Below are 11,452 nucleotides of genomic sequence, written 5' to 3' on the forward strand. Positions count from 1 at the left end.
AATCATTCATTCACACTTCATACAAGATTATTAGGTTTAGATGTAGTTTTCTAGAGAGAGAGGCTCTCTCCTCTCTCTAGGTTTAGGTTTAGGGTTTAGGGTTGGTTTTTATGTTTTTATGTTATGCCTTCCAAGTGTTTGACAAAATGCTTGGGTGGGTTTTAATTTAGCTTTTTACGTTCTTAACTTGGATTGATTATATGGAGACTCTTGAGTTATCAAACTCTCTTGTTGATTGGTGATTGAAAGTTGCTACTTGACTTAAACTTCACTAACTCTAATCTTTGATTAGGACTTGTGAACTCAAATTGAATTGCTCATTTGACTTACCTTCAATTGTTAGAGGTTAACTAAGTGAGAGCAAAAGGCAATTACCATCACAAGTGACTATAATAATGTGGATAGGAATTTCAATTATCAATTCTTGCTAGGACTTTCCTTAGTTGTTATTTTATTTACTTGTTATTTACATTACTTGTCTCTTATTACAAAACCCAAAAAGATACTTTTCCATAACCAATAATAACTACACTTTCCTGCAATTCCTTGAGAGACGACCCAAGGTTTAATACTTCGGTTTATTTTTATTGGGTTTACTTTAGTGAGAAACAAATTAAATTTTGATTGAGTTTTAATTGTTGGTTTAGAACTATGCTTGCAACGAAATTTCATTGAGAAATTCTTTGCCGACAATTTTCCTATGTCAATCTTCTTTAGCAATAATGAGAGCCCCTTTGGTAATCTTGCATTTTCCACTACCAAAGGAAGTGCAATACCCATCTTGATCCAATGCCTTCACTAAAATAAGATTGAACCACATATCTGGCGCATGCCTAACGTTCTTCAATTGCAACTTGCATCCCATGTTAGTTTCAAGCCACATATCACCCATACCAATGATATCACACACTCCTTTATCTCCCAATTTGATCTTGCCAAAATTTCCAGCAGTATAGGAAGTGAAAAATTCACGCCTCGGTGTTACATGACATGAGACACCAGAGTCCATAATCCAAGTGGAATCATCATAGACAAGATTCATATAATTTTCATCATATGTGATAAGAACACCTTCATAAACAATAGCAGCAGTTTCTTTATCACTATCTTTACCTTTGTCTTCATTTCTTCCCCTTGATTGTTCTCTTTTCAAGAACCTACAATACCTCTTGATATGTTCTGCCTTGCAACAATGGTGACAAATGAACTCCTTTCTTGGCTTGTACTTTCCTCTTGACTTGCTTCGACTCTCTGACTTGTCGGAACTGTGAGGTTTTCTACTTTGACTTCTCCCCCATGACTCTGAAACAAGTGCTTCTGACTGGGAGGAGGCATTAGTCAAACCTCGCTCTCTTCTTCTGGCTTCTTCATTCAACATGCTCTCTTTAACCATTGCTAACGTCAACTTCCCATTTGGAGCTAAGTTAGTCAGTGTCACAACCAGAACTTCCAAACTATCAGGCACATTCATTTCGGTGTCAACATGTGGATACACGCTAAGATTAAGCCATTACCTAATTAAAGCAACTACCTTTCGATTCAGCTTCTTCCATTCAGCATCGGATTTGGTACCTTTGGATTTATCCCCCTCCACAGGATCATAAAAGTTCTTGTTATACAACATATCTTCCATGAGGGTCTTCCAAATCGAGTAATTTTGGGAATTCAGTTTGACCATATTTGGCCCATAAGTATTTTCCTCCATTTAATCAGCACAGAGATAAACAACCAGAGCTCTAGATACCACTTTGTTGGGAAAAACTCAACAAAGGTTCAAACGAGAACCTATCTAACAGCTAAAGCAACTCAACAAAGGTTTAAACGAGAACCTGTCTAATAGCGGAAGCACGAAAAATAATTTTCCCACAACCTGTGCGATTAAATAGGCAATACCGAAGATATTCTAAGCAGCAAATATAATGATAGAAATTAAATAATCAGACACCATAATTTTAACATGGGAAAAACCTCAAAAGAGGGACAAAAGCCCACGAGACCTAATCCAGAAAAATCTTCCACTTTTAGAATAATGGGTACTCAATCAGTCTTCCTAGTAACACTAGGGCATCACAACAATCAACAAAATACATCAAAACTGATGGAATCAACATAAACCTTTCACAAAGTGGGTATCTCAAATTAGGCAAAAGAAAAGGTAATACAACTAACAAGTTATATCCTAATGTTTATCTCTACACCAAGAATAACATACTAAAATTTCATAAGAAATAGAACGCATTTACCAAATTAATCAGATCAAGATAGCTTGCTCTTTTCCCCCAAATTTTCTCTTCTCCCTTGACGCCGTTTTTCTTTTCATTCAAAGAATGAAGCTTCATGCTTCCTTTCTCTCTTCCTCGAGGCTTAAAGCCACTTTCTTTCTTTATTTTTTTTTTGTTTTTAAAAAAACTATGGCCCCACTTAGTTGGGGACCACGAAGAACAAGAAAGATCTTAACCAAATTTGATCGCGCCAAAAGAACTCATTGGGGAGTCTTCGGGTTTCAAGTTGGAACTCTATAAGTATAATATATTAATGGAGACCACTTCGATAAAGACACTAAAAATGTCTTTTTTTAAAGATGTTTACATGTGTTATCATATTATTGGACATCTTTATTAAACCAGTTAATAATTTATTTTTTAATAAACTAAAACAAAATCAGTTTATTATAGTAACAATAATAAACCCAATTGTCCGCACTATAATTATTATACCAGATTTGGTCCGACCGATTTACACAATCTAAACCGAATCATGTTTAAATTTTTTGATAAAAAGACAAATATATTTCTGATTTTTTTTTTTAAAAAAAGCCCATGATTCAATGAGTTATGTAAATTGGTCAGTTCGACCGGATCTGATAACAATTGGGTTTATTGTTATTGTTATAAAAAAAATCGGTTTTATTCTAGTTTGTTAAGAAATTCAAAAATAACTGATTTATTAATACGTCCAATAATAATGTGACACATAAGTATCTTTACAAAAAAACGTTTTATGCGTCTTTGTGAGAACATCCTCCTATATTAATAACTATCATTATAATCACAACTTTTTATTTTTAATGATTACAAATTTATAATTGTGTAGTTTTAAATATTAATAAAATAACACATTAAATACATTCTAAAAGCGTATAATTATTTCTCGTAATTTAAATATTCTATATATCGTCGTTTTTTCTTGTGGACCAACAACGTTATTAGTGGGGTATGGACCGCCCCACCCTGACACTGTCGAGGAACAACTTGTGAGAAATTAAATCAAATAATTGAGAATGTTGGAAAAGATTAGGAAATGAGAAAAAGAAACGTAACATAAGGGATGCTAAGATAGTCAATATACTTTAGTTGCCTTTGTGCAACACTTCCATTTTCCATGTCAATTTCATGACACGAAAAGGCTTAACTTTTACACTTCCCACTTGCAAATATAATATTATACCCTTTGTAGGAAGGATTCAGAAATTTTAAAAAGCTTGAAAAATCAAGGAATTTTAAAAATAAATATTTTTGATATATTGTCAGTGTAAAATAATTTTATACATACATCCAATCACATAATGGTATATTGACAAAAATAATTATATTTTTATCTTAACCACGTGAATGGTCATCCAAAAAAATAAATATGATTGACCGACGGTGTAAAACATTTAATACATCAAAATTAAACTCTTACAAAATCAGTATTATATTAGTCAATAACTCAATATAAATTTCATATTATGATTCATTTCTAAATTCTAATGATTTATTTAGTACTAGAAAAAGATATTTTATTTTTATATACTAATTTGTTAAATAACTAAAGAATTTCACAAGTAACATTTTTATGAAACTAGCATTCCTTGAACTAATTTCTGAGTGGTTTTATTTTTTTCTGGTAAGATGGGACTAAAATCCAAAAGATGAGGCTTAAGTACAAACCAAACGGGGCAAAGAGTCCGTCCAAAAACAAAAATTGGACAAAGAGTTCCCTTGTTCATCATCAAAAAGGATGGTAACTATTTTTTTAGGAAGAATATCTCAAAAGTGGAGACCTTGATCTAACACTAAACTTTTGTGCATTGGATGATTAGCATATTTATTGTCTTCTATAGATATATACAAAATGAATCTCTCAATGTGTATTTTTTCAGTTTTGAATATTTCTGATGAGATCATTTGGATGCTTTAGCAGGTTTCTATTGCTCTGGAGCCATATTCAACCACGATTCTTTTAAATCTCATTGTCTAGGCCAAATTTAATCCTTGATCAATTTCCCATAGTTAAGCTCTAAAAGCAGTATGATTGCCAATAAAATAAGAGAAGCCACCACTCCACTTGCCATTTTCGTTCCTCAGACGGGCCCAGAGTATGCCTTTGGGGACATTGCTTCTTAGGTTTCGCTTATACGCCCGTAAAATAACGTTACCTTGTTTGGTTCGCACTTAAAAGCCCTTAAGAATGAGATAAAATTCAAGCCCATGAACCTGAAAAAAAGAATTCTCACAAGAATGACACAAGGTGAGGAGTGAGGTGAATTGAACCAGGGATGATTACAGTGTAAGAATGCGGATTTGCATTTCAATCTAATAACAAGTAATTTCTAATTTCCTAAGGCAACTAGCATAACTTTGCATTGACTAATTATATGTAAATTATATCATGGAGACTAATCATGGAGGTGACATAGCATTCTCTGTTTTTGCAAAGTAAAAAAGTTTACCAAGAAAAGAATCCTCCCTCTTCAAATTAGTTCATCACTATTCAAACTTTCCGATTTCATTATGAACTTGCTACGTCCTTATTTGCAGTCTTCAGTTTTCTTAATAGTCACAATACATTGTTGCATAAAGTGACGACTTTCGAGCAATGTGTAACTAAAATTTAGCTACCAAATTAACTATTAGTACATAATATATATTAAAAGAGATACCCCCAAAAAAAAATCTCTCTAATCAGACCGTTAGAATCTCAAATATCAGAACATTACCAAGAGACTCCGCAAAACAAGCATCAAGGATATGCATAACCACCTAAGACTACCCCTATATATACGAATGACCTACTTAGTCACAGATACGTAATACATTCAATTTTACCCTGAATTATTTCATACTCTTACTTACTTGAGTGTTGGAGTTCCTTTTCAGGTGCCCAACGCTACCTCCTCAGCAAGCAGATTACGTTCCATCCTTTCGTTCCAAGGAAAGCTGGTCTGAGCTCCGTCAGGACGAGCTATACCTCAGAACACCCAGATTTACACAGGAACACTTGGTGCCCACCGTGGGGTCCTCGATTTTTTCTAACCCCACAACCCTCTACTCTATACATTTTCTACTCGTTTTTGCAGGCCACAACAAATGGCGGACGAGCACAGTCATGCTCCCTCGAGTACCAACCAAGCCGAACTCCTGGCGATCAATGAGGCCCTCAGGGCCGAGAACCAGAGAATGGCTGAACTCTTACGCCAGAAGCAGCACGACCATAGTAAGGGGAGGAGAACACAAGAATACCGAAAACAAAGACAATAACGATGAGCATACATCAGAGACAAAACACACTATACCTAATCCCCCGAAAACAACCACCAAAAGAACCAACCCCTTCACAAAAGAGGTCATGAGCTTCGAAATGCCCAAAAACTTCACCCTGCCATCAACTCTAAAACCCTACCAAGGAATAGGAGACCCAAATGTCCATGTCACTAAATTCCACACTATGATGTTTATGAACAAAGAATCCGATCCGATCTTATGCCACACCTTCCCAACCTTTCTGGATGGAGCCGCCCTAATTTGTTTCTCCAACCTCCCCGAATGTTCCATCTCCAATTTCGACGAGCTGGCCGACCACTTCGTCAATCATTTTGCCGCATCCAAGATATATGTCCACGACTCTGACTACCTGAGCAGTATCAAACAAGGGCTGAATGAAAGCCTGAAAGACTACATGACCAGGTTCGCAGAAGCAACCAATGAAATACCCAACCTAAACCCTGAAGTCCACCTCCACACCCTAAAAAGCGGTTTTCGCTCAGGGAAATTCCAAGAATCCATAGTCGTAGCAAAACCAAAAACTCTGGCTTAATTCCGAGAAAAAGCAACAACTCAGATCGAAATTGAGAAATTCAGAGCACTGCGAAGAGCGGAAAAGCCTACCTCGAATAGGGAGGACGAAAGACGGAACAAGCTTTCAAGCAGTAGAACAGACCAGAGCTCATTCAGACTGACACCTAAATTCAACAGCTACACTCCCCTTAATACAAAAAGGGAAGACATCATAAAAGATATCCAACACTCAAAACTCATCAAACCTCCAAACAGGGCCGGTACATATCAAGACCAGCGATACGTAGATAAATCCAAATACTGCGCCTTCCACCAGAAGTATGGACACACCACAGATGACTGTGTAATAGCAAAAGATGTCCTCGAGAAACTAGCCTGCCAAGGACTATTGGACAAATATATCGATAGCCGCGGACGAAAATGGAATACAGAAGACCTTGGCCAACAAACTAAAACAACTGACAATTTCCGAGATAAAGAGAAAAAGGTAGACAGTGATATCAATCCACTTCGCAGAATAATAAATTGTATTTTTGGTGGTTTTGCAGGTGGCGGATGTACAAAATCGGCAAGAAAAAGGTCATACTGAGCTATGATGACTATGACAAAGTCAACCTCGTCTCAACCCATCAACAAAGACAAACTAGAAATCTCGTTCATCCCTAAAGACTACAAAGCAGCCGACCGCAACCTGGACGACCCCGTCGTCATCACAGCACAGGTCGGAGAGCCACTAGTGAAGAAGATTCTGATGGATCCAGGGAGCAGCGCTGACGTGTTATTTTATTCAACATTCCAAAAGATGAAACTGAGTGACAAGTCCCTCCAATCCTCATCTGGAGAACTGGTAGGTTTCTCAAGTGAGCGAGTTTCCATCTGAGGTTACATCTAGTTACAAACTACTTTTGGAAATTATCCTGACAGTAAAACCATAGATATACAGTACCTCGTTGTCGATTGCAAAAGCCCTTATAATATCATTATGGGCAGACCTTCCTTAAATGCATTCAATGCTATTGTTTCTACTATGCATTTGTGTGTTAAGTTTCTCTCGCAGGATAACAAAGTCATAACCATCCACGGAGACCAGAAAGAAGCCAGGCACTTCTATAACGCAATCCTGAAGAACAAACAATCAAAACGGCCTGAGAAGCAATACGTCCAGGCAATATATAATTCAGAACAACAACCTCCCTTGGCTGACCTGGACCCTAGAACCAACTATCAAAAACAACCTATGCCAACAGACGACCTTACTAAGGTTCAACTAATGGCCGGGGAAGAAAAATATACATACCTCGGCAACGCACTAAAAAATGAAGAACGAAATCAATTAACCGAGCTCTTAAGGCACAATGTCGACCTATTCGCATGGACCCCAGCAGATATGCCAGGGATAGACCCCAACGTCATCTGTGACAAGCTAGCAATCAACCCATCAATCCGACCTATAGCCCAGAAGAAAAGACACCTCGGTACAGACAAAAAGGCAGCCTCCCTAGAGGAAACACAAAAGCTCCTAAGCGCTGGCTTCATCAAGGAGCTCAGATACTCCACGTGGTTAGCCAACATGGTAATGGTAAAAAAGAACAACGGTAAGTGGAGGATGTGTGTGGACTACACAGACCTCGATAAGGCCTGTCCAAAGGACGCATACCCCCCTCCCGTGCATTGATAAATTGGTTGACAGTTCTTCTGGCTTCCAATGTTTAAGTTTCATGGATGCTTATTCTGGCTATAACCAAATACTAATGCATTCGGCTGACCAAGATAAAACTGCTTTTATCACTAACAATGGTAATTTCTGCTATAAGGTTATGTCATTCGGATTCAAAAATGCAGGTGCTACTTATCAAAGACTTATGGACAAAATCTTTACAAACCAAATTGGCCGGAACATAGAAGTCTATGTCGACGACATGGTGGCAAAATCAACGCATGCAGTAGACCACGTTAATGATTTGACGGAAATATTCCAATAACTTCGAACATACAATATGAAGCTCAATCCAGAAAAGTGCGCGTTTGGAGTTCAAAGTGGGAAATTCCTCGACTTCATGCTAACTTGTCGAGGTATTGAAGCAAACCCCGAAAAATGCCAAGCAATCCTTAACATGAGAAGCCCAAGGACGGTCAAAGAAGTTCAACAATTAACTGGCCGACTTGCAGTGCTGGCCAGATTTTTACCTCTCATAGCTCACCAGTCACACCATTTTTTCAAGACTCTACGAAAACAACAAAAGTTCAAATGGACCAAAGAGTGCGAAGAAGCCTTCGCCGAGCTCAACCATACTATCAGAACCACCAATCCTTCAAACACCAGAAGTCGGTAAACCACTTTATCTCTATTTATCTGTTACTAATCATGCTGTCAGTTCTGCCTTAGTAACAGAAATAGGAAGACAACAACACCCGGTATACTTCGTCAGCAAATCTCTTCAGAATGTCGAGGTCCGATACCCGAAGCTAGAAAAATTGGCTCCGGCTCTTGTAACAACAGCGAAACGCTTACGACATTACTTCCAAAGCCACACCATTGTGGTCAGAACTGAGCAACCCCTAAGGCAAATTCTAACAAAGCCCGAACTGGCAGGAAGATTAATCAAATGGTCGATCGAGCTGTCAGAATACGACATCCAATACCAGTCCCGAGGAGCCATCAAATTCCAAGCACTAGCCGAATTCATCGCAGAACTCACCTTAAAAGAACCAAGCCCTACAGAGAATAAATGGACACTATATGTCGACGAAGCTTCAAACAGCAAGGGCTCCGAAACAGGAATACTACTTGAAGATGAACAAGGAACAGCCTTAGAACAATCCTTACAATTCAATTTTCACGCAAGCAATAACCAAGCAGAGTACGAAGCGCTAATAGCAGGACTGCGATTGGCCCACACAATGGCATAAAGCAGCTAAACGTCAAATGCGATTCCTTACTGGTGGTACAACAGGTAACAGGTAATTTCTAGGTAAATGATCCACTATTAGAAAAATACAACACCATTGTCAATAACCTTGTCAATAGTTTTAAAAAATTCAATATATCCTACATACCTCGGGAATAAAATGATAGAGCAAATATCCTTTCAAAATTAGCAACAACAAGAAGTCAAAACACGACACCTATATTATCTCAACTAACGCTTGACGAACCTAGTGTTATGCTAACAATGACTTCAAGTATCTCGCAGGAAGATGACTGGCGATCACCTTTCATAACTTACTTGCAAACAGGTAGCATACCCAACAATATTCAAAATAAAAGAAAATTCAAAAGAAGAGCAAGTTTCTACACAATACTCGGAACCGAACTATACAAAAAAGGTTTCACAAGACCTCTCCTAAAATGTCTAAACACGGCAGAAGCCGAACTGGCAATGAACGAAGTTCATGAAGGCGTCTGTGGAACACACATAGGATGACAAAGCTTAGCTGCCGAAATCCTCCGAGCAGGTTATTATTGGCCGACGTCACAACAAGATTGCATGAACAAAGTTAAACATTGTAATCACTGCCAACGTCACGCACCAATTATCTACAACCCAGCCGAGCAGTTACATGCGTCCGAGGTATCCTGGCCGTTCAACAAGTGGGGGCTAGATATCCTCGGAACTTTTTCACCCGCTCCAGGCCAGGTTAAATTTTTAATTGTCGCCATTGATTATTTTACAAAATGGATAGAGGCAACACCATTGGCAAAAATAACTTCCGAAAAAATGATTTCTTTTGTATGGAAAAACAAACTATGCCAATTCGGTATTCCTCAATCCATTATTACTGATAACGGTAGACAATTTGTAGATAAAAAATTCACAAACTTCTTACAAAATTTCAAAATAGTTCAACAGTTCTCATCTGTCGAACATCCACAAACTAATGGGCTAGCCGAAGCTGCCAATAAGGTCATTTTACAAGGACTTAGAAAGAAACTCGAAGACTCAAAAGGAGAATGGGCTGAGCTTATCTCTAAGGTACTGTGGAGCTATAACACAACGGAACAATCATCAACAAAGGAAACCCCTTTTAGGTTGGTATACGGATGTGATGCCATGCTACCCATCGAGATCTCTCTACAGAATCCCAGAGCTATAAATGTCAATGAAAACGACAACACTGAAAATAGAAGAACCGAGCTTGACCTCGTCGAAGAAAGCCGAAACAAGTCAACACTACAACAACTAGCAACTAGACGAGCTATAGCCCAAAAATACAACAAAAAACTCAAATCAAGGACATTTTCAGAAGGCGACCTCATCCTCAGAAAAATAGAGGACGTACAACGACCACCAAGACATGGCAAGATCAGCGCCAACTGGGATGACCCATTCCGAATTCATAAATTCATCGGCAAAGGAGCTTACAAGCTACAAAACTCAATGGAACTATCCTACCAAACAGTTGGAACATAACTTCTTTAAATATGTATTTCAGTTAGTCTATAAGTCGTACATGGTGATTCACTCTTTTTTCTACTACCAGATTTTATCCCTAAGGAGGGTTTTGCTGGAGAGGTTTTAATGAGGCACACCACCCCGCACTTCTTTCGTTCATCATCTTACAATACAAACATTACTTATTATCTATGTTTTATTTCACATTCTACTCGACCGAGTACTGTCAACAAACAATACTAACTCAAAAGTATGAGTACTCAAAGGCATTTTCCACAAAATCGAACATGTCATACAAACATGCAATCCAATATTAACAATCATCGTAAGATTATAACAAAACCCAAAAAGTATACTTCAATCAAAACCAATTCCAAATGTTTTCCACCTAAAAGGAAATCAAACAAGTGCTATAACGCACAAAATCCAAATCTAAACTTGTTAAATATTACAAAAAAAAAAAAAACAAACTACGAGTTTTACCATCACATAGCAAACAAACTAAAATCAGGGAGCACCAACATTTTCACCCTCTCCCTCAATGCTATCTTCATCATCTTCTACTAACTGGTCATCCACAACAACCTTGCAGGGGTCCATCCTGGACAGATCAACTTCGGAAGCCAAGAGCTTAGCCTGCTCCACAGCCCTCTCAAAACCAGCTGCAAACATCTCCAGGCCGTGATCTTTTTTCTCAGTCTCGGCCTGTTTCTGCTCCACGCCGAGCACCACCAGTCTAGCCTCAAGAGATACATTTTTCTCCTTCAAATCCTTTTCAGCATTTTCATAAGCTGTCAACCTCTCCTGCAACGAATTTACCAAGTCAAGAGTATCACGCAGCTTACTCGACTTTTCCACATTATCCTGCATCAACTGAGTCATAGAAGCTCTATCGAAGGAGTCCCGAGCATGCTTGAGCTCCTGAGTGTGACCAATGCACATCAGCTGAACCCCCATCACCTGAAAAATACAATAGTTTTTAGTCAAGCAAACTCAACA

Source organism: Arachis ipaensis, chromosome B05 (genome assembly GCF_000816755.2).
Source record: "Arachis ipaensis cultivar K30076 chromosome B05, Araip1.1, whole genome shotgun sequence".
NCBI classification, from domain to species: domain Eukaryota; kingdom Viridiplantae; phylum Streptophyta; class Magnoliopsida; order Fabales; family Fabaceae; genus Arachis; species Arachis ipaensis.